Source organism: Nerophis ophidion, linkage group LG13 (assembly GCF_033978795.1).
Source record: "Nerophis ophidion isolate RoL-2023_Sa linkage group LG13, RoL_Noph_v1.0, whole genome shotgun sequence".
In the NCBI taxonomy this organism is placed as follows: domain Eukaryota; kingdom Metazoa; phylum Chordata; class Actinopteri; order Syngnathiformes; family Syngnathidae; genus Nerophis; species Nerophis ophidion.
In genome coordinates, this window is record NC_084623.1 from 31,606,429 (window position 1) to 31,627,930 (window position 21,502).

General features: G+C 41.8%; 1 protein-coding gene across 5 annotated transcripts in view; it reads right to left on the minus strand.

Annotated features, from left to right (window-relative positions):
* Nucleotides 1-20,480, minus strand: part of zbtb44 (zinc finger and BTB domain containing 44) — a 49,988-nt gene extending 29,508 nt beyond the window's left edge. Inside the window, exons 1-3 of one of the 5 annotated variants that reach the window (XM_061918775.1) lie at nt 20,113-20,451; nt 19,120-19,185; nt 979-1,074 (exon numbers count right to left, since the gene is read on the minus strand). The gene's annotated coding sequence lies outside the window, so the exon portion shown is untranslated. Of the gene's footprint in view, nt 1-978; nt 1,075-19,119; nt 19,186-20,112 lie in introns of all 5 variants that reach the window. The other 4 variants (XM_061918777.1, XM_061918778.1, XM_061918776.1 and 1 more) reach the window with 4 other exon arrangements.
* Nucleotides 20,481-21,502: the final 1,022 nt, after the last annotated feature.

The following is a 21,502-nucleotide window of genomic DNA, read 5'->3' on the forward strand; positions in this document are numbered from 1 at the left end:
AGCTTGCTGGATTTGCGCGACTACAACAAGCTTGCAAGCCTACTTGAAACACAAGCACTCCACAGTCCACACTACCTTGTCATTTCAAGTTTGGTGAACAAGCCAGGTCAGTGTTAACAAAACAGTGCAAAATGGTGTGCACTCAGAGAAAATGTGGTTGAACAAATCATGTCATTTAATACTGTTATAAACATAGCATTTTTTTTTAAGTGCTGTCATGTTGTCATGTCATGTTGGTGTTCCTGACTCGGAATCTGCCAAACGTAATTTGGTTTTGCGTATGACCTGTTAATACATCTGTTTAGAACTTTCTGCTGTTGTGTTTATAATGTTACTCTGCACTTTTGTTGAAAAAATTCTTGATTGTCAGTTTAGTAATATACAACTCTTCCACTGCCCGTATGTTAAATATTGAAGTGCATCTTTGTTTGTCAATGCCTTATTTATCTAATTTATTTATTGTTAAGGTTGTGTATATTTGAGCCCCTTAGCCCAACCCCTCAAGATATTTTATTGGTTTTGGTTGTAATTTTTATTCAAGTGCAACATTTTGCTAACAGACAAAGTATATTTTATTATTATTTGTTTGTTTTATTTAACTTTCATTCCAATGTTAAAAACACACAACGTTTATCGCATTTGAAGAGATATACATGTATTATTATTATTACGTATTATCATTAAGTGTTATCGACATTGACCCATAAAAATACTGGTAATAATATTTATCGGCAATAATTTAATTCATCGGTCAATATATCGTCAAGCAAAATTTGTTATTGGTCCAGGTAGCTCAAAAAGTTACTAGGGTATTTTCATTTCTTTTCAGGAAATGTCTAAAATGGGACAAAAACTCATTACATTTCGATATTGTTTGGTCTTTATTGTCATTGTACAAGTACAACATTTCATTTTCACCCTAAACCCTTTCATTATTAGGCAAACATCGAACAAGAATGATGATGGGATGCCACTTACTGCGTTCTGTAACATTGGAAAAAGGGAGAGGCTGGGGGAAGATGAGTAAAAAAAAAAGTTGATTTCAGACTGGGCTCCGGTGAAGGTGGGCCAAATCTGGAATGAGGAAAAAAAAAAAAACATAACAACGCACATATACATATTAGGACAACTTAAGACTTGCAACAATGGGTGAGGGGGCAGGCTTATCCAGTTCATTTGTACTACGTTACCATACGTTTACATTACAAGCTTCAACTTGTGTGCGTGCGCGTGTGTGTGTGTGTGTGTTAGCGGCATCACCTACACCAGGGGGCGGCAACCCGCGGCTCTGGAGCCGCATGTGGCTCTTTGATCACTCTGATGTGGCTCAGCTGCTTAATTGCCAACCCTAACGATTATTCCGTGAGGTTTCCGGATTTTAGTGCCTCTCAGAAATCACCCGGGGATAACATTTTCAAATTTTCACCTGGACTTCAATACTGAGGGTGTACAGTGATGGCAATGCCTTTAACCTCCTCTGCAACAAGTCATCGCGCCCGCTTATACATCACGCGATCTGTGTGTCGACCGGGCCTATCTCATATTCAGCCTCTGCTAACGCATGAGAAAGACTGCAACGCATACTTAGTCAACAGCCATACAGGTTACACTGAGGGTTGTAATATAAACAACTTTAATACTCTTACTAATATGCACCACACTGTGAACCCACACCAAACAAGAATGACAAACACATTTTGGGAGAACATCGACACTGTAACACAACATAAACACAAAAGAACAAATACCCAGAATCCCATGCATCCCTACTCTTCCAGGCTACATGATACACCCCCACTAGCACAAAACCCCGTCCCACCCAACCCCGCCCACCTCAACCGACGCACGAAGGGGGTGGGGGGATTTAGTGGTAGCGGGGTGTATGTAGCCCGGAAGAGTGGGATGGATGGGATTCTGGGTATTTGTTATTTTGTGTTTATGTTGTGTTGCAGTGTCGATGTTCTCCCAAAATGTGTTTGTCATTCTTGTTTGGTGTGGGTTCACAGTGTGGCGCATATTAGTAAGAGTGTTAAAGTTGTTTATATCACAACCCTCAGTGTAACCTGTACGACTGTTGAACAAGTATGCCTTGCAATCTTTGGCGTGTGTCTGTAGAACCCTCATAAGACATGTGACTGGGATGGCAAGCTGATTGAACGTGTTGTTGAGAGCGTTGAAGGCAGCACCTTCATAGGATGCCCTTATTATTGTTAATCGAGGGAAATTCTACAAACCTTCGCGAGTATGGTTGATCTAACATTCGGTAGTCTCTCAGAATTTTCGGGAGGGTTGGCAAATGTGATGCTGTCAAGCGGCATTCATATAAAACTTGCGGCCCCCACTATAATAAAATGTTCATATTAAGGTCCGGGCTACGTGTCTGAGACCCCTGGTTTATACATAGCACCAAGTAAAAAAAACTCTGTATGCATTGTTATTTCATTTTAAATTTCAAAACAGTTTTGTGGCTCCCATTGTTTTCTTTATTTTGTGAAACGGGTCAAAATGGCTGTTTGAGTGGTAAAGGTTGCCGAACCCTGGCCTACACAGACATAAAGACAGAGGATGACTGACCAGGGTTTCCGTTTTAATGGAATTGAATGTGGTGCGACGCCAAAACATTATTACCGCCACAGCTTCAAAATAAGGTTGTTTTTTTTTTTACTTGAAAACAAATCGAAATAATACAATATAATGTTGACCCCAGAAGAAATTACACAAAGTCTGACACTAATTTTAACTTTTATAACCAAACTTATGATAACAAACGGCACGATTCCAATTAATTTGACCTCCTGTGCAAACACTTTCGTCTCGAGAGTCCGCGCTTCCCCAGACAAACAACACTTCCTCATTCTCCGCCAATCACCTTTCAGGCATGGACGGTGTGTTTGCGAACATGGGAAAAACTGACATCAAATTCAAACCGCGTGGGACGGCGTGGCGCAGTGGAGGAGTGGCCGTGCGCAACCCGAGGGTCCCTGGTTCAAATCCCACCTAGTACCAACCTCGTCACGTCCATTGTGTCCTGAGCAAGACACTTCACCCTTGCTCCTGATGGGTGCTGGTTGGCGCCTTGCATGGCAGCTCCCTCCATCAGTGTGTGAATGTGTGTGTGAATGGGTAAATGTGGAAGTAGTGTCAAAGCGCTTTGAGTACCTTGAAGGTAGAAAAGCGCTATACAAGTACAATCCATTTATTTATTTAACCACACGGGCATAAAACATTAATTTGTCATTACAGTATATATATATATATATATATATATATATATATATATATATATATATATGGACGAAGTGGCTGGGGAGAGGGAGGTCTGGGCTTCCCTGCTTAGGCTGCTGTCCCCGCGACCTGACCTCGGTCAACCGGAAGAAGATGTATGTATGTCTATATATATATATACATATATATATATATATATATATATATATATATACATATATATATATATATATATATATACATATATATATATATATATATATATATACATATACATATATATATATATATATATATATATATATATATATAGACATACATATATATGTGCGCGAATAATAACCGATATATATATACAGTGAAGAAAATAAGTAAACACCCCGTTTCCATAGGAGTTGGGAAATTGTGTTAGATGTAAATATTAACGGAATACAATGATTTGCAAATCCCTTTCAACCCATATTCAATTGAATGCACTACAAAGACAAGATATTTGATTTTCAAACAAACTTTTTTTTTTTTTTTTGCAAATAATAATTAACTTGGAATTTCATGGCTGCAACACGTGCCAAAGTAGTTGGGAAAGGACATGTTCACCACTGTGTTACATCACCTTTTCTTTTAACAACACTCATAAAACATTTGGGAACTGAAGAGACACATTTTTTAAGCTTTTCAGGTGGAATTATTTCCCATTCTTGCTTGATGTACAGCTTAAGATGTTCAACAGTCCGGGGTCTCTGTTTTCGTATTTTAGGCTTCAAAATTTTCAGTGGGAGACAGGTCTGGACTGCAGGCACGCCAGTGTAGTACCCGGACTCTTTAACTATGACGCCACGCTGCTGTAACACGTGGTGTGGCATTGTCTTGCTGAAATAAGCAGGGGCGTCCATGATAACGTTGCTTGGATGACAACATATGTTGCTCCAAAACCTGTATGGACCTTTCAGCATTAATGGTGCCTTCACAGATGTGTAAGTTACCCATGCCTTAGGCACTAATGCACCCCCATACCATCACAGATGCTGGCTTTCCAACTTTGCGCCTATAACAATCCAAATAGTTATTTTCCTCTTTGTTCTGGAGGACACCACGCCCTGTTTCCAAATATAATTTATAATGTGAACTCGTCAGACCACAGAACACCTTTCCACTTTGCATCAGTCCATCTTAGGTGAGCTCGGGCCCAGCCAACCCGGCGGCGTTTCAGGATATTGTTGATAAATGGGTTTGGCTTTGTGGCCAAAGTGCAAGTAAGTGCAAGTAAGTGCAAGTTTTAACTTGCACTTACAGATGTAGCGACCAACTGTAGTTACTGACAGTGGTTTTATGAAGTGTTCCTCAGCCCATGTGGTGATATCCTTCACACACTGATGTCGGTTTTTGATGATGCATGCCTGAGGGATCAAAAGTCTGTAATATCATCACTTACGTGCAGTAATTTCTCCATATTCTCTGAACTTTTTGATGATTTTACGGACTGTAAAAGGTAAAATCCCTAAATTCCTTGCAATAGCTCATTGAGAAATGTTCTAAAACTGTTCGACAATTTGCTCACAAAGCGCTGACCCTCACCCCATCCTTGTTTGTGAATTACCTAGAATTTCATGGAAGCTTCTTTTATACCCAATCATGGCATCCAACTGTTCCCAATTAGCCTGCACACCTGTGAGATGTTCCATATAAGTGTTTGATGAGCATTCCTCAACTTTATCAGTATTTATTGCCACCTTTCCCAACTTCTTTGTCACGTGTTACTGGCATCAAACTATAAAGCAAAAAAAAAAAAGATTATCAGTTTGAAAATCAAATATATATTGTCTTTGTAGCATATTCAACTGAATATGGGTTGAAAATTATTTGCAAATCATTGTATTCTGTTTATATTTACATCTAACACGATTTCCCAACTCATATGGAAACAGGGTTTGTATTTGAACACCTTGCTATTTTGCAAGTTCTCCCACTTAGAAATCATGGAGGGGTCTGAAATTTTCATGGAAGGTACACGTCCACTGTATGAGAGATAACCTAAAAAAAAATCCAGAAATCACAATCAATGATTTTTTAACAATTTATTTGTGTGATGCAACTGAAAATAAGCATTTCAACCCCAACATTAATAGTTTGTAGAGTAGCCTTTGTTTGCATTTACAGAGGTCAAACGTTTCCTGTAGTACTTCGGCAGGTTCTCACAGACTGCAGGAGGGATTTTTCGCCCACTCCTCTACACAGATCTTCTGTAGATCAGTCAAGGGGTCTGGGCTGTCGCTGAGTAAGACAGACTTTCAGCTCCCTCCAAAGATTTTCAATTGGATTTAGGTCTGGAGACTGGCTAGGCCACTCCAGAACCTTGATATTGTTCTTACAAAGCCACTTCTTGGTTTTCCTGGCTGTGTGCTTTGGGTCATTGTCATGTTGGAAGATCCAGCCACGACTCATCTTCAATGATCTGACTGAGGGAAGGAGGTTTTTGGCCAAAATCTCACAATACATGGCTGCAGTCATCCTCTCCTTAATACAGTACAGTCGTCCTGTCCCATGAGCAGAAAAACACCCCCAAAGCATGATGCTACCACCCCCATGCTTCACAGTGTGGATGGTGTTCTTGGGATTGTACGCATCATTGTTCTTCCTCAAAACACGCATAGTGGAATTATGACCAAAAAGGGCAATTATGGTCTCATCTGTCCACAAAACTTTCTCCCATGACTCCTCTGGATCATCCAAATGGTCATTGGCAAACTTAAAACGGGCCTTAACATGTGCTGGTTTAAGCAGGGGAACTTTCCGTGCCATTCATGCTTTCAAACCATGACGTCTTAGTGTATTACCAACAGTGACCATGGAAACAGTGGTCCCGGCTCTTTTCAGGTCATTGACCAAGTCCTGCCGTGTAGTCCTGGGCTGATTCCTCACCTTTCTTAGCATCATTGAGACCCCACGAGGTGATATCTTGCATGGGGCTCCACTCCCATTGAGATTGACAGTCATGTTTAGCTTCTTCCATTTTCTAATTTTCTAATGATTGCTCCAAGAGTGGACCTTTTTTCACCAACCTGCTTGGCAATTTCTCAGTAGGCCTTTCCATCCTTGTGGAGTTGTACAATTTCATCTCTGGTGTCTTTGGACAGCTCTATGCTCTTAGCCATGCTGAATGTTTGGGTCTTAATGATTTTATGGGGTGGACAGGTGTCTTTATGCAGCTAACGACCTCACAGAGGTGCATCTGATTCAGGATAATACAGTGGAGTGGAGAAGGACTTTTAAAAGCGGACTAACAGGTCTTTGAGGGTCAGAATTCTAGCTGATAGACAGGTGTTCAAATACTTATTTTCAGCTGTATCACACAAAAAAATTGTTAAAAAAAATCATAGATTGTGATTTCTGGATTTTTCTTTTTAGGTTATCTCTCATACAGTGGACATGCACCTACCGTGAACATTTCAGACCCCTCCATGATTTCTAAGTGGGAGAACTTGCAAAATAGCAGGGTGTTCAAAAATCTATTTTCTTGACTGTGTATATATATATATATATATATATATATATATATATATATATATATATATATAGCCTATTATTTGCGCACACGCACACACACACACACACACACACACACACGTATAATTGTATGTGTATATATATATATATATCCTATTATATATATATGTATATATATATATATAGCCTATTATTTGTGCACACACACACGTATAATTGTATGTGTGTGTGTATATATCTCCTATTATTTGCGCATTATTGACAAGAGATGTACCGAAAAAAGACTTTGATCACTAAAAACTGTGCTACCGGATGTGAATAAAATGCACGCCCTTGTCTGGAGCGTTCAGCATGTCTGCGATGTGGACGTGATTTTCAAATATGTATAGAAGAGATATATCCGTGGAGAGCCATCTACAAAAGTGTGCAAATATTAAGAGGACAGTGGTGGCTTTTAAGAAGACTCGGGTAACATTGCCAAGCAAATGTAACGTCATGCTTGCTGCAGCTAGCCTCTTTTGTTAGGGACATTGAGGGTCAGAAGTAGAGTCTCTAAAGTAGAGTACAGTTTATATTAACACCAGAAGATCATGATAGATGTGTTGCTAGTTGTTTTTAAAAAATGTTTAAGTCATTAAAAGTCTGTAAAACAAGTACATTGTACAAAAAGCAACAATTGAACGTTTGGCAAAATGATAAAAAAAAAAAAAATTAAAAATGTTAATACTAATTTGTTTTAAATGTATGTACAGTATACATTTTTTGACTGCGCCCTGCCGAACCTGAGTGAAATAACTACAAAATAAACGATTATTCAGTGACACTCACTAATACAACGCCGTTAACTGTTGCAACTGTGGATATAATTGAATAAAGGCTGCAGTTCATCAAGACGAAGTGAAGTTCTTTTTTTAAATTGGTTTCAAAATTGTAGAATAAATACTGTTACTTCTTTTGCTGGTGTTATTAAATGGGATTAAGTGTTACGTATGTGTGAGTCAATACGCATGCGCCTTCTAACTGTTGACGGCGAGACTTGTGTAGTCGGCAGTCATGTGCAATGTTCTACACATGCACTCTGTGCTGAGTAAGTCATGTGAATCGAGTCACTAGCCATGTGTGAGCTCTTGCGCATGCGCTTTGTGATAATTGAATCAAGTGAATCGCGTCACTAGCCATGTGTGAGCTCTTGCGCATGCGCTTTGTGATAATTGAATCAAGTGAATCGATCCACTTTGGTGAGTGACTCATGGGTACCTGAGTTAGTAAAAAGAATCAGGTTTACCATCATTACTGATTACTACATGTAACAAGACAAACACTTAGATTTGTGGTTATTGTAAAGATATGTGTTTGAAATTATTTAAGCCTTTATCTTGTCCGAAAAATGAAAGATCTATGGTACTAATGTGATTAAAGAGGACAGTTGTTGATCCTATGTTGAAGTGCTGAAACCTATTTCTTATTTAGAAGCTACATACGATATTATCTGTTATTTGTTCATGCACATATTAAATATTAATAGTGTGTTTGGATGTATTCATTAAATCAACATTTTCTTGGTTGCCAAAAAGTATTCAACTGAATATTTTGATATTACATAAATTATTTGATTACCCTTCAGAGAGTTACATAGATGATAATAAATTACATAGTACTGCAGTGGTTCTCCTCTCTGAGCTGCCACCTTACCGTGGTAGAGAAGTTTGCGTGTCCCAATGATCCTAGGAGCTATGTTGTCCGGGGGCTTTAAGCCCCCTGGTAGGGTCTCCCAAGGCAAATTGGTCCTAGGTGAGGGATCAGACAAAGAGCAGCTCGAAAACCTCTATGAAAAGTAAAAACAAAAGACCCAGATTTCCCTCGCCCGGACGCGGGCCCGGAGTTGGGCCACGATGGCGAGCGCCTGGTGGCCGGGCCTGTACCCATGGGGCCCGGCCGGGCACAGCCCGAAGAGGCAACGTGGGTCCCCCCTCCAATGAGCTCACCACCCATAGCAGGGGCCATAGAGGTCGGGTGCAATGTCAGCTGGGTGGCAGCCAAAGGCAGGGCACTTGGCGGTCCGATCCTCGGCTACATAAGCTCGCTCTTGGGACGTGGAACGTCACCTCACTGGGAGGAAAGGAGCCTGAGCTAGTACGCGAAGTAGAGAAGTTCCGAATGGATGTAGTCGGACTCACTTCGACGCACAGCAAGGGCTCTGGAACCACTTCTCTTGAAAGGGGCTGGACTCTCTTTCACTCTGGCGTGGCCGGCAGTGAGAGACGACGGGCTGGGGTTGCAATTCTGGTTGCCCCCCGGCTTAAAGCCTGCACGTTGGAGTTCAACCCAGTGGACGAAAGGGTAGCCTCCCTCCACCTTCGGGTGGGGGGACGGTCCTGACTGTTGTTTGCGCTAACGCACCAAACAACAGTTCAGAGTACCCATCCTTTTTGGGTACACTCGAGGGAGTACTGGAGAGTGCTCCTCCGGGTGATTCCCTTGTTCTGCTGGGGGACTTCAACGCTCATGTTGGTAACGACAGTGAAACCTGGAGAGGCGTGATTGGGAAGAATGGCCGCCCGGATCTGAACCCGAGTGGTGTTTTGTTATTGGACTTCTGTGCTCGTCACAGTTTGTCCATAACAAACACCATGTTCAAACATAAGGGTGTCCAAATGTGCACTTGGCACCAGGACACCCTAGGCCGCAGTTCCATGATCGACTTTGTAGTTGTGTCATCGGATTTGCGGCCTCATGTTTTGGACACTCGGGTAAAGAGAGGGGCGGAGCTTTCTACCGATCACCACCTGGTGGTGAGTTGGCTGCGATGGTGGGGGAGGATGCCGGACAGACCTGGCAGGCCCAAACACATTGTGAGGGTTTGCTGGGAACGTCTGGCAGAGTCTCCTGTTTTCAATTCCCACCTCCGGAGGGACTTTGAACATGTCACGAGGGAGGTGCTGGACATTGAGTCCGAGTGGAGCATGTTCCGCACCTCTATTGTCGAGGCGGCTGATCGGAGCTGTGGCCGCAAGGTAGTTGGTGCTTGTCGTGGCGGTAATCCTAGAAAACCGCTGGTGGACACCAGCGGTGAGGGATGCCGTCAAGCTGAAGAAGGAGTCCTATCGGGTTCTTTTGGCTCATAGGACTCCAGTGGACAGGTACCGACTGGCCAAGCGGTGTGCAGCTTCAGCGGTCACAGAGGCAAAAACTCGGACATGGGAAAAGTTTGGGGAAGCCATGGAAAATGACTTCCGGATGGCTTCGAAGCGATTCTGGACCAGCATCCGCCGCCTCAGGAAGGGGAAGCAGTGCACTGTCAACACCGTGTATGGTGCGGATGGTGTTCTGCAGACCTCAACTGCAGATATTGTGGATAGGTGGAAGGAATACTTCGAAGACCTCCTCAATCCCACCAACACGTCTTCCTATGAGGAAGCAGTGCCTGGGGAATCTGTGATGGACTCTCCTATTTCTGGGGCTGAGGTTGCTGAGGTAGTTAAAAAGCTCCTCGGTGGCAAGGCCCCAGGGGTGGATGAGACCCGCCCAGAGTTCCTTAAGGCTCTGGATGCTGTGGGGCTGTCTTGGTTGACAAGACTCTGCAGCATCGCGTGGACTTCGGGGGCGGTACCTCTGGGTTGGCAGACCGGGGCGGTGGTCCCTCTCTTTAAGAAGGGGGACCCGGGGGGTGTGTTCCAACTATCGTGGGATCACACTCCTCAGCCTTCCCGGTAAGGTTTATTCAGGTGTACTGGAGAGGAGGCTACGCCGGATAGTCGAACCTCGGATTCAGGAGGAACAGTGTGGTTTTCCTCCTGGTCGTGGAACTGTGGACCAGCTCTATACTCTCGGCAGGGTTCTTGAGGGTGCATGGGAGTTTGCCAAACCAGTCTACATTGCTTTGTGGACTTGGAGAAGGCATTCGACCGTGTCCCTCGGGAAGTCCTGTGGGGAGTGCTCAGAGAGTATGGGGTATCGGACTGTCTTATTATGGCAGTCCGATCCCTGTACGATCAGTGTCAGAGCTTGGTCCGCATTGCTGGCAGTAAGTCGGACACGTTTCCAGTGAGGGTTGAACTCCGCCAAGGCTGTCCTTTGTCACCGATTCTGTTCATAACTTTTATGGACAGAATTTCTAGGCGCAGTCAAGGCATTGAGGGGTTCCGGTTTGGTGGCCGCGGGATTAGGTCTCTGCTTTTTGCAGACGATGTGGTCCTGTTGGCTTCATCTGGCCGGGATCTTCAGCTCTCACTGGATCGGTTCGCAGCCGAGTGTGAAGCGGCCGGAATGAGAATCAGCACCTCCAAATCCGAGTCCATGGTTCTCTCCCGGAAAAGGGTGGAGTGCCATCTCCGGGTTGGGGAGGAGACCCTGCCCCAAGTGGAGGAGTTCAAGTACCTAGGACTCTTGTTCACGAGTGGGGGAAGAGTGGATCGTGACATCGACAGGCGGATCGGTGCGGCGTCTTCAGTAATGCGGACGTTGTACCGATCTGTTGTGGTGAAGAAGGAGCTGAGCCGGAAGGCAAAGCTCTCAATTTACCGGTCGATCTACGTTCCCATCCTCACCTATGGCCATGAGCTTTGGGTCATGACCAAAAGGATAAGATCAAGGGTACAAGCGGCCGAAATGAGTTTCCTCCGCCGTGTGGCGGGGCCCTCCCTTAGAGATAGGGTGAGAAGCTCTGTCATCCGGGAGGAACTCAAAGTAAAGCCGCTGCTCCTCCACATCAAGAGGAGCCAGATGAGATGGTTCGGGCATCTGGTCAGGATGCCACCCGAACGCCTCCCGAGGGAGGTGTTTAGAGCACGTCCAACCGGTAGGAGGCCACGGGGAAGACCCAGGACACGTTGGGAAGACTATGTCTCCCGGCTGGCCTGGGAACGCCTCGGGATCCCCCGGGAAGAGCTAGACGAAGTGGCTGGGGAGAGGGAATTCTGGGCTTCCCTGCTTAGGCTGCTGCCCCCGCGACCCGACCTCAGATAAGCGGAAGAAGATGGATGGATGGATGGACTGCAGTGGTTCTCAATCTTTTTTCAGTGATGTACTCCCTGTGAACATTTTTTTAATTCAGGTACCCCCTAATCAAAGCAAAGCATTTTTGGTTGAAAAAAAGAGATAAAGAAGTACAATACAGCACTATGTCATCAGTTTCTGATTTATTAAATTGCATAACAGTACAAAATATTGCTCATTGGTAGAGTTCTTTCTTGAACTATTAGGAAAAAAAGATATAACAATAACTAAAAACTTGTTGAAAAATAAACAAGTGATTCAATTATAAATAAAGACTTCTACACATAGAAGTATTCATCAACTTAAAGTGCCCTCTTTGGGGATTGTAATAGAGATCCATTTGGATTCATGAACTTAATTCTAAACATTTCTTCACAAAAAAAGAAATCTTTAACATCAATATTCATGGAACATGTCCACAAAAAATGCAGCTGTCAACACTGAATATTGCATTGTTGCATTTCTTTTCACAGTTTATGAACTTACATCCATATTTTGTTGACGTATTATTCAATAAATATATTTATAAAAGATTTTTGAATTGTTGCTATTTTTAGAATATTTTTTTAAAAAATCGTATGTACCGCTTGGCATACCTTCAAGTACCCCCAGGGGTACGCGTACCCCTATTTGAGAACCACTGGTGTACTGTTTACGTGTTGAAGTACCCTTTGAAAAGCTGAAATGTACCCCAAACGACAACTAATGATTGCCAAAGGAAAGAATCGTGTCTCTAAGCTCTATTTGAGGGCCGATTTATATGCACTCATGGTAGTAAAAAAGCTTGGGTTGCTTCTGGGGCCTAAGCATGGCAGTTGTATGCACACACTGTGGGCTTGTGTAGACAGATCCAACAGACATAGTCCTCTTTTTGACTTTTTAATGCATATCTTTACTTGCTATACGCAGATCACACACCATGCATAGGGCCCTGCGATCTGTGGGGGACCTACTTCGAAGAAAGAACATTTTCAACCAATGTCAACAATGTAAAATTTTAATCTGACATTTTCTATCAAACAGTTATGTTTCCAACGCCGATCGGAGATGTATCTGAAAGATTTCCAAATGTATGTTTTAAGTTTGTTACATTTGTTGTTTTTAATGAAGAACTAATGACCAATTTCCTTTTTGTAATGGGTATGTCTAACATGTCTTTGAAAATCAGATTCTGTCTTTCTGCTGTGCTCTTCTCTGTGCGTGTGTTTGTGTGTGACAAGATGCACCGTTCATGTGCACACTGTCAGTCATTGCGTGTCCCGTCAGCTTGCTGGTTTTCATTTATAAACCTCTAGACCAAAGATTGTAGGAAAACCATTTTTAGGTTGATTGGCAACACTAAAATTGGCCCTAGTGTGTGAATGTGAGTGTGAATGTTGTCTGTCTATCTGTGTTGGCCCTGTGATGAGGTGGCGACTTGTCCAGGGTGTACCCCGCCTTCCGCCCGTTTGTAGCTGAGATAGGCGCCAGCGCCCCCCGCGACCCCAAAAGGGAATAAGCGGTAGAAAATGGATGGATGGCATTTTTTCAGTTTGTTTTCTCGGGAAAAAGTATTCTTACATGCGGGTCAATACAGCACATTTGAGAGTCAAAATGTAACGGTTTCACCCTCCAAAAGCCAAAAGTTGGCGCCTCCAGATGCCCTAAAATAAAGTACTGCGCTAACCCATGTTACCTGGCCATCAATAATCCTATCTATGCCCCTCCCTATATGCTACGAAGCCATCCTGCGTCATCAAAATTAAGGGTGAGACCTCAAAACTGTTGTGTTGAAGTTGCATTATACAGTAGTTCACTTCTTCTTATACTGACATGACACAAAATAACGTTAACATAACCACAAGGTTGATCAGAACAATACTTGAAATTATTATAGATAATGGCGAAAATGGTGTTTGCGTAAACAAAAAAAATTAAATAAGATGTAATTATGTTACAAAGGAATCTGCAATAATTAGCGGTAACTTTAGAAGGTTGCAGAGATAACAGTGTATTGTTGACAGAAACAGGAACATTAAGGACTGAAAGTAAGATAATAGAGAAGGAGAGGGTGAAAGGCTGAAAGGCTCACAGAGGACCAAATGCAAAGTTATGTAACTGCAATCAAAGCAGATGTACAGTGAGGAAAGCCAGATTCATGTGGAGGCCAGTGAACTACAGGATGCTTAGCAGCTGTCTGTGAGACATGAGGACTTTCAGAGCCATGAGATTTTCCATCAAACAAAAGCTTGAGTGAAGGGGCTCTCACAGGGAAAAGCATGCATTACAGACTCAAAAAAGTACTTCTGGACTGTAATGGCCTAATAAAAGCAAAGTGAATTATAGACTCTGAAAACAAGAATAGAAAATACTATCATAGTGCTAATCCATCATTTTAAATTAAGAAAGAAATGCAGTTAAATGTGTGGTTTACGGTAAAGTTGTAAGAGCATAAAACAACCTGAGTCAATGGAATAGATTAACTAATTTTCTATTGTGGTGCATTTAGGATATTTTCATCTGCACATCTATTTGTTGACAAAATAGAGCACATTAATATACCTGCAGTAGATGCTTCTTGACATATCATTTTAGATCAACAACCACCTTAGGTCACTGAAACAACATTACAAAACAAAAGTCAGTCTTCATTACACCTCTCAATTGCTTGCAATGGAGACGTCCAGGTTACAACCTGCTCATTTCATGTCACTGTTTTAACTATAACCACACACAATTGTCAAAACACCTCTGGGCTTCACACTAGTGAACAGAAAGGAAAAGTAATTAAAGTAAAATGTAAGACAACGAAGACATACATTTTCCAAATTAACTCAACTAATAAATATATATTGCCAACCATACAGTTTAGCAAATATCAACGAAGTGTTGTAAGCATTTCACCAATCTCACACACTTTGCAAATTATACGTCATTTCCATAGTGCGCAAGCAATTTGCACATCGCAAGACGAGATTTTAAGATGATATTTTGTGGATGGTTTAGTCAGTAACCCTACATTATTATATTTTATAAATAGTAAACCAAGTTGTGGTAGTAGTTTAGTCAGTAGTTTAGTCGTGGATGTACACTGTATAGTGGTTAGGGTTGGACTGATTAGAGGGCAATACTCAGTTATATTGTCTTGACTACAAATGAATAGATTTACATAAGTATTTAATAAATTATTTTGACACCAAAAACATGTATTTCCGCCCATTGATTTGCAATATGTGCACCACACATTATTCAAATATATAGCTGGAAGCAATTTGCAAAAAGATTGCGCATTATACAAATTTGCAACATTTTGCAAATTGCTCACATTGGTATTGTGCCTACAACAGTGTCAAGTTCTAATCAAGGTGGAGATTAAACACAAGACTTTCCCATTTTGGCTGGCAAAATAAAAAAAACCATTGTGTGGTCAGCTATTCCGGTTTATTTTCAGTCAAGATGTGAAGAATAATAGTTTGTGGACAAAAAATAAACATGATAGTTGAGATGATTGATCACATGATTTCCTCCTTTCTGTTCTGCTGGTGGAAAGTGTATACAGCTTAAAATATAATTTGTACTCTGATGACTATTGGCTATCAATCACATGATGTTTTTGCAAGACTCATCAACATGTTGAATCACCTCCCATAATGTGTAATGCATTTTGTTTATGCACTTATGTGATTACAATAATAAGAGAGATCATTACTTAAATATATATCATATAAATTGACGTTGCGTTATTATCAAATGCGATGTTGTATACCAGGGGTGTCAAACGTACGGCCCGCGGGCCAGATCAGGCCCGCAAACAGGTTTTATCTGGCCCACTGGATGAGTTTGCCAAGTACAATAATGAGCCAAAATGTTTTAATGAATTAAACCGCTGTTCTAAATGTGTCCACTAGATGTTGCAATGGCAATTCTTCATATCTTTGCAGATGAGCTACAAATATAAAATATTAAAAATGAACAAACTACATAAACAACGTACTGTTATTTGATTTTGATATTATTTTTTTATCTTTGTAGATTGAAAATTAATGCCAATGAGTTGACTGATGAACATGATCACATAAAGTTAAAGTACCAATGATTGTCACACACACACACGAGGTGTGGTGAAATTTGTCCTCTGCATTTGACTAATACCCTTGTTCACCCGCTGGGAGGTGCAGGGAGCAGTGGGCAGTGTTGTAAGCATTTCACCAATCTCGCGCACTTTGCAAATGATACGTCATTTCCATTATGCGCAAGCAATTTGCATATCGCAAGACGAGATTTGTTTGAAAATGGCGCGACCGTACAAATGGATGGTTTGAGGACAGCTGAAGAATAATTGCGTAATTCTGCACAGAAAGCTACATCGAACAGAAGAAGAACAGCAAAAGAGTCTCCAACACTGCGTAGATGGCATCAAGGGTTAGGGTTAGGGTTAGTAGCCAGAACTTCCAACACAATCAATATATAGCTGGAAGCGATTTCCAAAATTGCCAAAAAGGTTGTGCATTATACAAATTGTGCATTATACAAATTGCGCCCATTGATTTGCAAAATGTGCACCACACATTATTCAAATATATAGCTGGAAGCAATTTGCAAAAAGATTGCGCATTATACAAATTTGCAAAATGCGGTTGCGCATTGTGCAAATTGCTCACATTGGTATTGTGCCTCCAATAGCAGCAGCAGTGCTGTCCCCGGGAATCCTTTTTCGTGATTTGAACCCCAATTCCAACCTTTGATGCTGAGTCCCAAGCAGTGAGGTAATGGGTCCCATTTTATCAATTCTGATCGTATGAAAAAACAAAAATAAAAGGTAGAATACTATTAACCACAACATGTAAGTGTAAAACAAAAAAGCATTATCATTTGTACATTTTCAGAATGTGCACTCCTGTTTTTAAACAAAGAAAACAATCTGATGTTTGTCTATAGTATCAAGAGTAACCCCCCTTTATAAAAAAGGAAGCAAATTAGAACCTGGTAACTACCGACCTGTTTCTATTCTCAGTTCCATTTCGAAAGTAATGGAGAAAATAGTTTATGAACTGGTTGATAGATACCTTGCTACTAATAAACTAATGTACAAATTCCATTCCGGCTTCAGAACTAACCACTCCACTGACACATGCCTTCTCTATCTGACCGACCACATCAAACATGAGGTGGACGCGGGCAAATACTGCGGCATGGTCATGCTGGACATTCAGAAGGCCTTTGACACCGTTAACCATGCTATACTGTTGGATAAGCTCCGAGCAATCGGATTCGACGAAACCTCATCAAGCTGGATGCAATCTTACTTGGAGGGGAGGAAACAGGTGGTAGAGGTGAACGGCACCATGTCCCCTCCCCTCTCAGTAAGCTGTGGAGTCCCCCAAGGCAGTATACTAGGACCTTTACTGTTCCTAATATACGTGAATGACATGCCATCAGCATGCCACTGTGAATTGTTCCTGTTTGCGGATGACTCGGCCCTGCTGGTATCCGGCAAGGACAAGTCACAGGTGGAACAAATCCTCAGTGCTGAACTCCTCAATATTTGCACCTGGCTCGCTGACAACAAGCTATCCATACACTTAGGTAAAACGGAATCCATCCTATTTGGGTCCCATATCAAACTTAAGAAAGTCAGTGACTTCTCTATAAAAGTGGGTGACATTGTTATCACCAGGAAGGATGAGCTCACCTACCTAGGTTCCATTCTAGAGGCTAATCTTTCCTGTGATAAAATGGCAACCAAGGTAATCAAAAAGGCCAACCAAAGAACAAGATTCCTCTACAGAATCTCCTCTCTGGTCAACAAATACACCTTGAGGATTCTAGCGGGAACTCTCATTCAACCCTTCTTCGATTACGCTTGCACCTCCTGGTACCCCAGCACCTCCAAAACCCTCAAATCTAGACTCCAAACATCCCAGAATAAGCTAATCCGGTTACTTTTAGACCTCCACCCCAGATCACACCTCAATCCAACCCACTTCTCCAAAGTGGGCTGGCTCAGGGTGGAGGACAGAGTAAAACAACTTGCACTGAGCCTAGTCTATAAAATCCGCTACACCTCCTTGATACCGAAGTACATGTCAAACTACTTCCTTAACGTAAATGACCGCCATAACCACAACACCAGGGGGAGCTCCACAAACCACGTTAAACCCAGATTTCGATCTAACAAAGGTCTTAACTCATTCTCTTTCTATGCCACATCAATGTGGAATGCACTCCCAACAGGTATAAAAGTAAGTGCATCTCTATATTCCTTCAAAACCGCTCTAAAACAACACCTCCAGGCAACTTCAACACTTTACTAATACCCTCCTCCATTCACATCCCATCTCCCCGGATTATAAACAACTCAAATGTACTTCTAATGTATATACTTGTTCTTATGCTATCTGAACTCACTATGTTCTCTGCCGGCTGTACATATCCTACTGTAAGACCTACACTGTTTCAATGTCCACATTTCTCTGTTGATACAATTGTTGATGACCGAAGTTCTGATATCAACCAAAGCTCCTCATCCCACCCCCCGGATTGTAAATAATGTAAATAATTCAATGTACATACAATGATGATTAACTTGTGTGATGACTGTATTATGTTGATAGTATATATTTGTACCATGAATTGATTAACGTGGACCCCGACTTAAACAAGTTGAAAAACTTATTCGGGTGTTACCATTTAGTGGTCAATTGTACGGAATATGTACTGTACTGTGCAATCTACTAATAAAAGTATCAATCAATCAATCAATCAATCAAAAGTTATTGTGTTGTCATTTTCGTAGTCAGTGGCCTAGTGGTTAGAGTGTCCACCTTGAAATCAGTAGATTGTGAGATCAAATCCCAGCCAGGTCATACCAAAGACTATAAAAATGGGACCCATTACCTCACTGCGTGGCACTCAGCATTAATGGCCTACTGAAATGAGTTTTTCTTATTTAAACGGGGAGAGCAGCTCCATTCTATGTGTCATACTTGATCATTTCGCGATATTGCCATATTTTTGCAGAAAGGATTTAGTAGAAAACATCCACGATAAAGTTCACAACTTTCGGTGCTAAGAGAAATGCCCTGCCTCTACCGGAAGTCGCAGAAGATGACGTCACATGTTGACGGTTCCTCACATATTCACATTGTTTTTAATGGGAGCCTCCAACAAAAAGTTCTATTCAGACCAAGAAAACGACAATTTCCCGATTAATTTGAGCGAGGATGAAAGATTCGTGTTTGAGGATATTTATAGCGACGGACTGGGAAAAAAAATAAAAATAATTTAAAAAATATAATAAACGCGACTGCATTGGGACGGATTCCGGACTTTTTTTAGACACATTTACTAGGATAATTCTGGGAAATCCCTAATCTTTCTAATGTGTTGCTAGTGTTTTAGTGAGTTAAATAGTACCTGATAGTCGGAGGTGTACGTCCACAGGTGTGTTGACGTGCAGTGTCTCAGGGGAGTCGACGGCAGCTGTATGGACGGCACAAGCTCAGCTGATATCAGGTGAGTGGCGACTTTTTAATCACAATTTTCACACTGAAACCTGCTGGTTGACATTTGGTAGAGATCCATGTCCGCTTGACCGCACTCTGATCCATAGTAAATTTTCACCTCCAGGAATTTTAAACAAGGAATCACCGTGTTTGTGTGGCTAAAGCTTCCCAACTCCATTTTTCTACTGTGACTTCTCCAATATTAATTGAACAAATTGCAAAAGATTCAGCAACACAGATGTCTAAAAAAACTGTATAATTATGCCGTTAAAGCAGATGACATTTAGCTGTGTATGTGCACAGCGCTCATACTTCCTAAAAACCCGTGACGTCTGCGTATACGTCATCATTACACACGTTTCGAAGACGAAACTCCCGGGAAATTTTAAATTTTAATTTAGTAAACTAAAAAGGCCGTATTGGCATGTGTTGCAATGTTAATATTTCATCATTGATATATAAACTATCAGACTGCGTAGTTGGTAGTAGTTGGTTTCAGTAGGCCTTTAACTTTTAACTCTAGTCCGCCCCACTTGGGAGTAGATTATTCTCCATGTGGCCCCCGATCTAAAATGACTTTGACCCCCCTGTTGTATACTGTCATCAACCATATTTAATAATGAACTCGGAGTCTTGACCTGAACTTGTTTTTTTTTAAATACAATTTAAGACAAAAGCTTTAATTTTGAAGTATGTCTCGATTGAGTTTCCGGTTTGACCGTGTTTAACCATGACTACCTCAGCGGACGGAAAGATGCTAGCATTAGCCGAACGCTACCGGTACCTTACCGGCTATCAGACGACTACCGACACTGGAAAACAATGCCTGCCAGGCACCGTAGTCGGACCGAGGCAGATACAGAGAGACAGCCGCTGGCACACAAACTGGAGGATAGATATTTACCTTCTTAGACCGAGGTCGCTACCAGTTGCTGGGCCTGCAAACAGTTGCGCTGAGCCAAAGCTATTCGGCGAGGCAGCGTCGTGTCCTGGCGAGCATACTTAGCCAGGCACACTCGGAGCTCTGACAAGGATGGCCACGCACTTACATCTCATCACTTTATCATATTAAAAGTCACTTTGGCTGTTGCGTTTTCTTTGTGCTGTCAGGTAGCCTTTCGGCGCTCTTATTTGTTTCCCCACAATGCAGTGCGCTGCGGATCTGTCACTTTACTAGACGAAGAAGCAGGAAGTGTCCAACAACACAACAACCACCACTATGCCATGCCGTGGAATTCCCTTTTTTCTTCTGTTTATTTGTATAATTGTTCGAATGCTCCAAAACATTTACACATATAGATTTCTACGCCAAAATTCATGTATTTATTATAATTATTAAACAACTTATTCTTCTCCAGATTTTAGCGCTCTACCTTCCACATTTTTCACCCGATTCAAACAGTTCCAACTTCAAACTGTTCAGCCCATTCGGGAATCGCGGGCTTTTCCTTGACAAATTTTTAAAATTCCCAAAATTTTAGGTTTTCCGGGACATTTTTCCCATTCAAAATCAATTGGCCATTTTTCAACCTATTCAAATCATTCTACATTCCACACATTCCACCATTCTAGAAATTCAAACTAGTTTATTTCCATCCTTCCACCTATAATTCCGCTTATCCGTGGTCGGGTCGCGGGGGTAGCAGCCTAAGTAGGGAAGCCCGGACTTCCCTCTCCCCAGCCACTTCGTCTAGCTCTTCCCGGGGGATCCCGAGGCGTTACCAGGCCAACCGGGAGACATAGTCTTCCCAACGTGTCCTGGGTCTTACCCCGTGGCCTCCTACCGGTTGGGCTTGCCCTAAACACCTCCCTCGGGAGACGTTCGGGTCGCATCCTGACCAGATGCCCAAACCACCTCATCTCATTTATTTCCAAGTTTTAAAAAATTCCATGATGTTCCATAATTCTTAGTTTTCCAAAGCCCTCTTTCCACCTTTTTTCTGGTGACTACTCCTTCCACATTTTCCAACGCATTTCCACCGTTCCACAATAAAAACATTCCTCTTAATTGGGACAAAAATCGAAGTTGTTTTTTAAACAGGAAAAATTCACGGTTTTCCCAAAATTCCAGGAATTCCGTAATACCATTTCTCAATACATCATGTCACTGCTTTAACTTTTCTCGACCGATTTGAAAAATTCCAATACCAATCATTTCAACTCATTCAGAACATTCACATTTTTTCAGTATTTAAAAAAAAAAATCCCTCCTTTCCCAAAATTCACACATTTCCATGAAATTCCAATTGAATTGAATGGGACATTTTTCTAAGTTCAAACCACATTACGGTTTT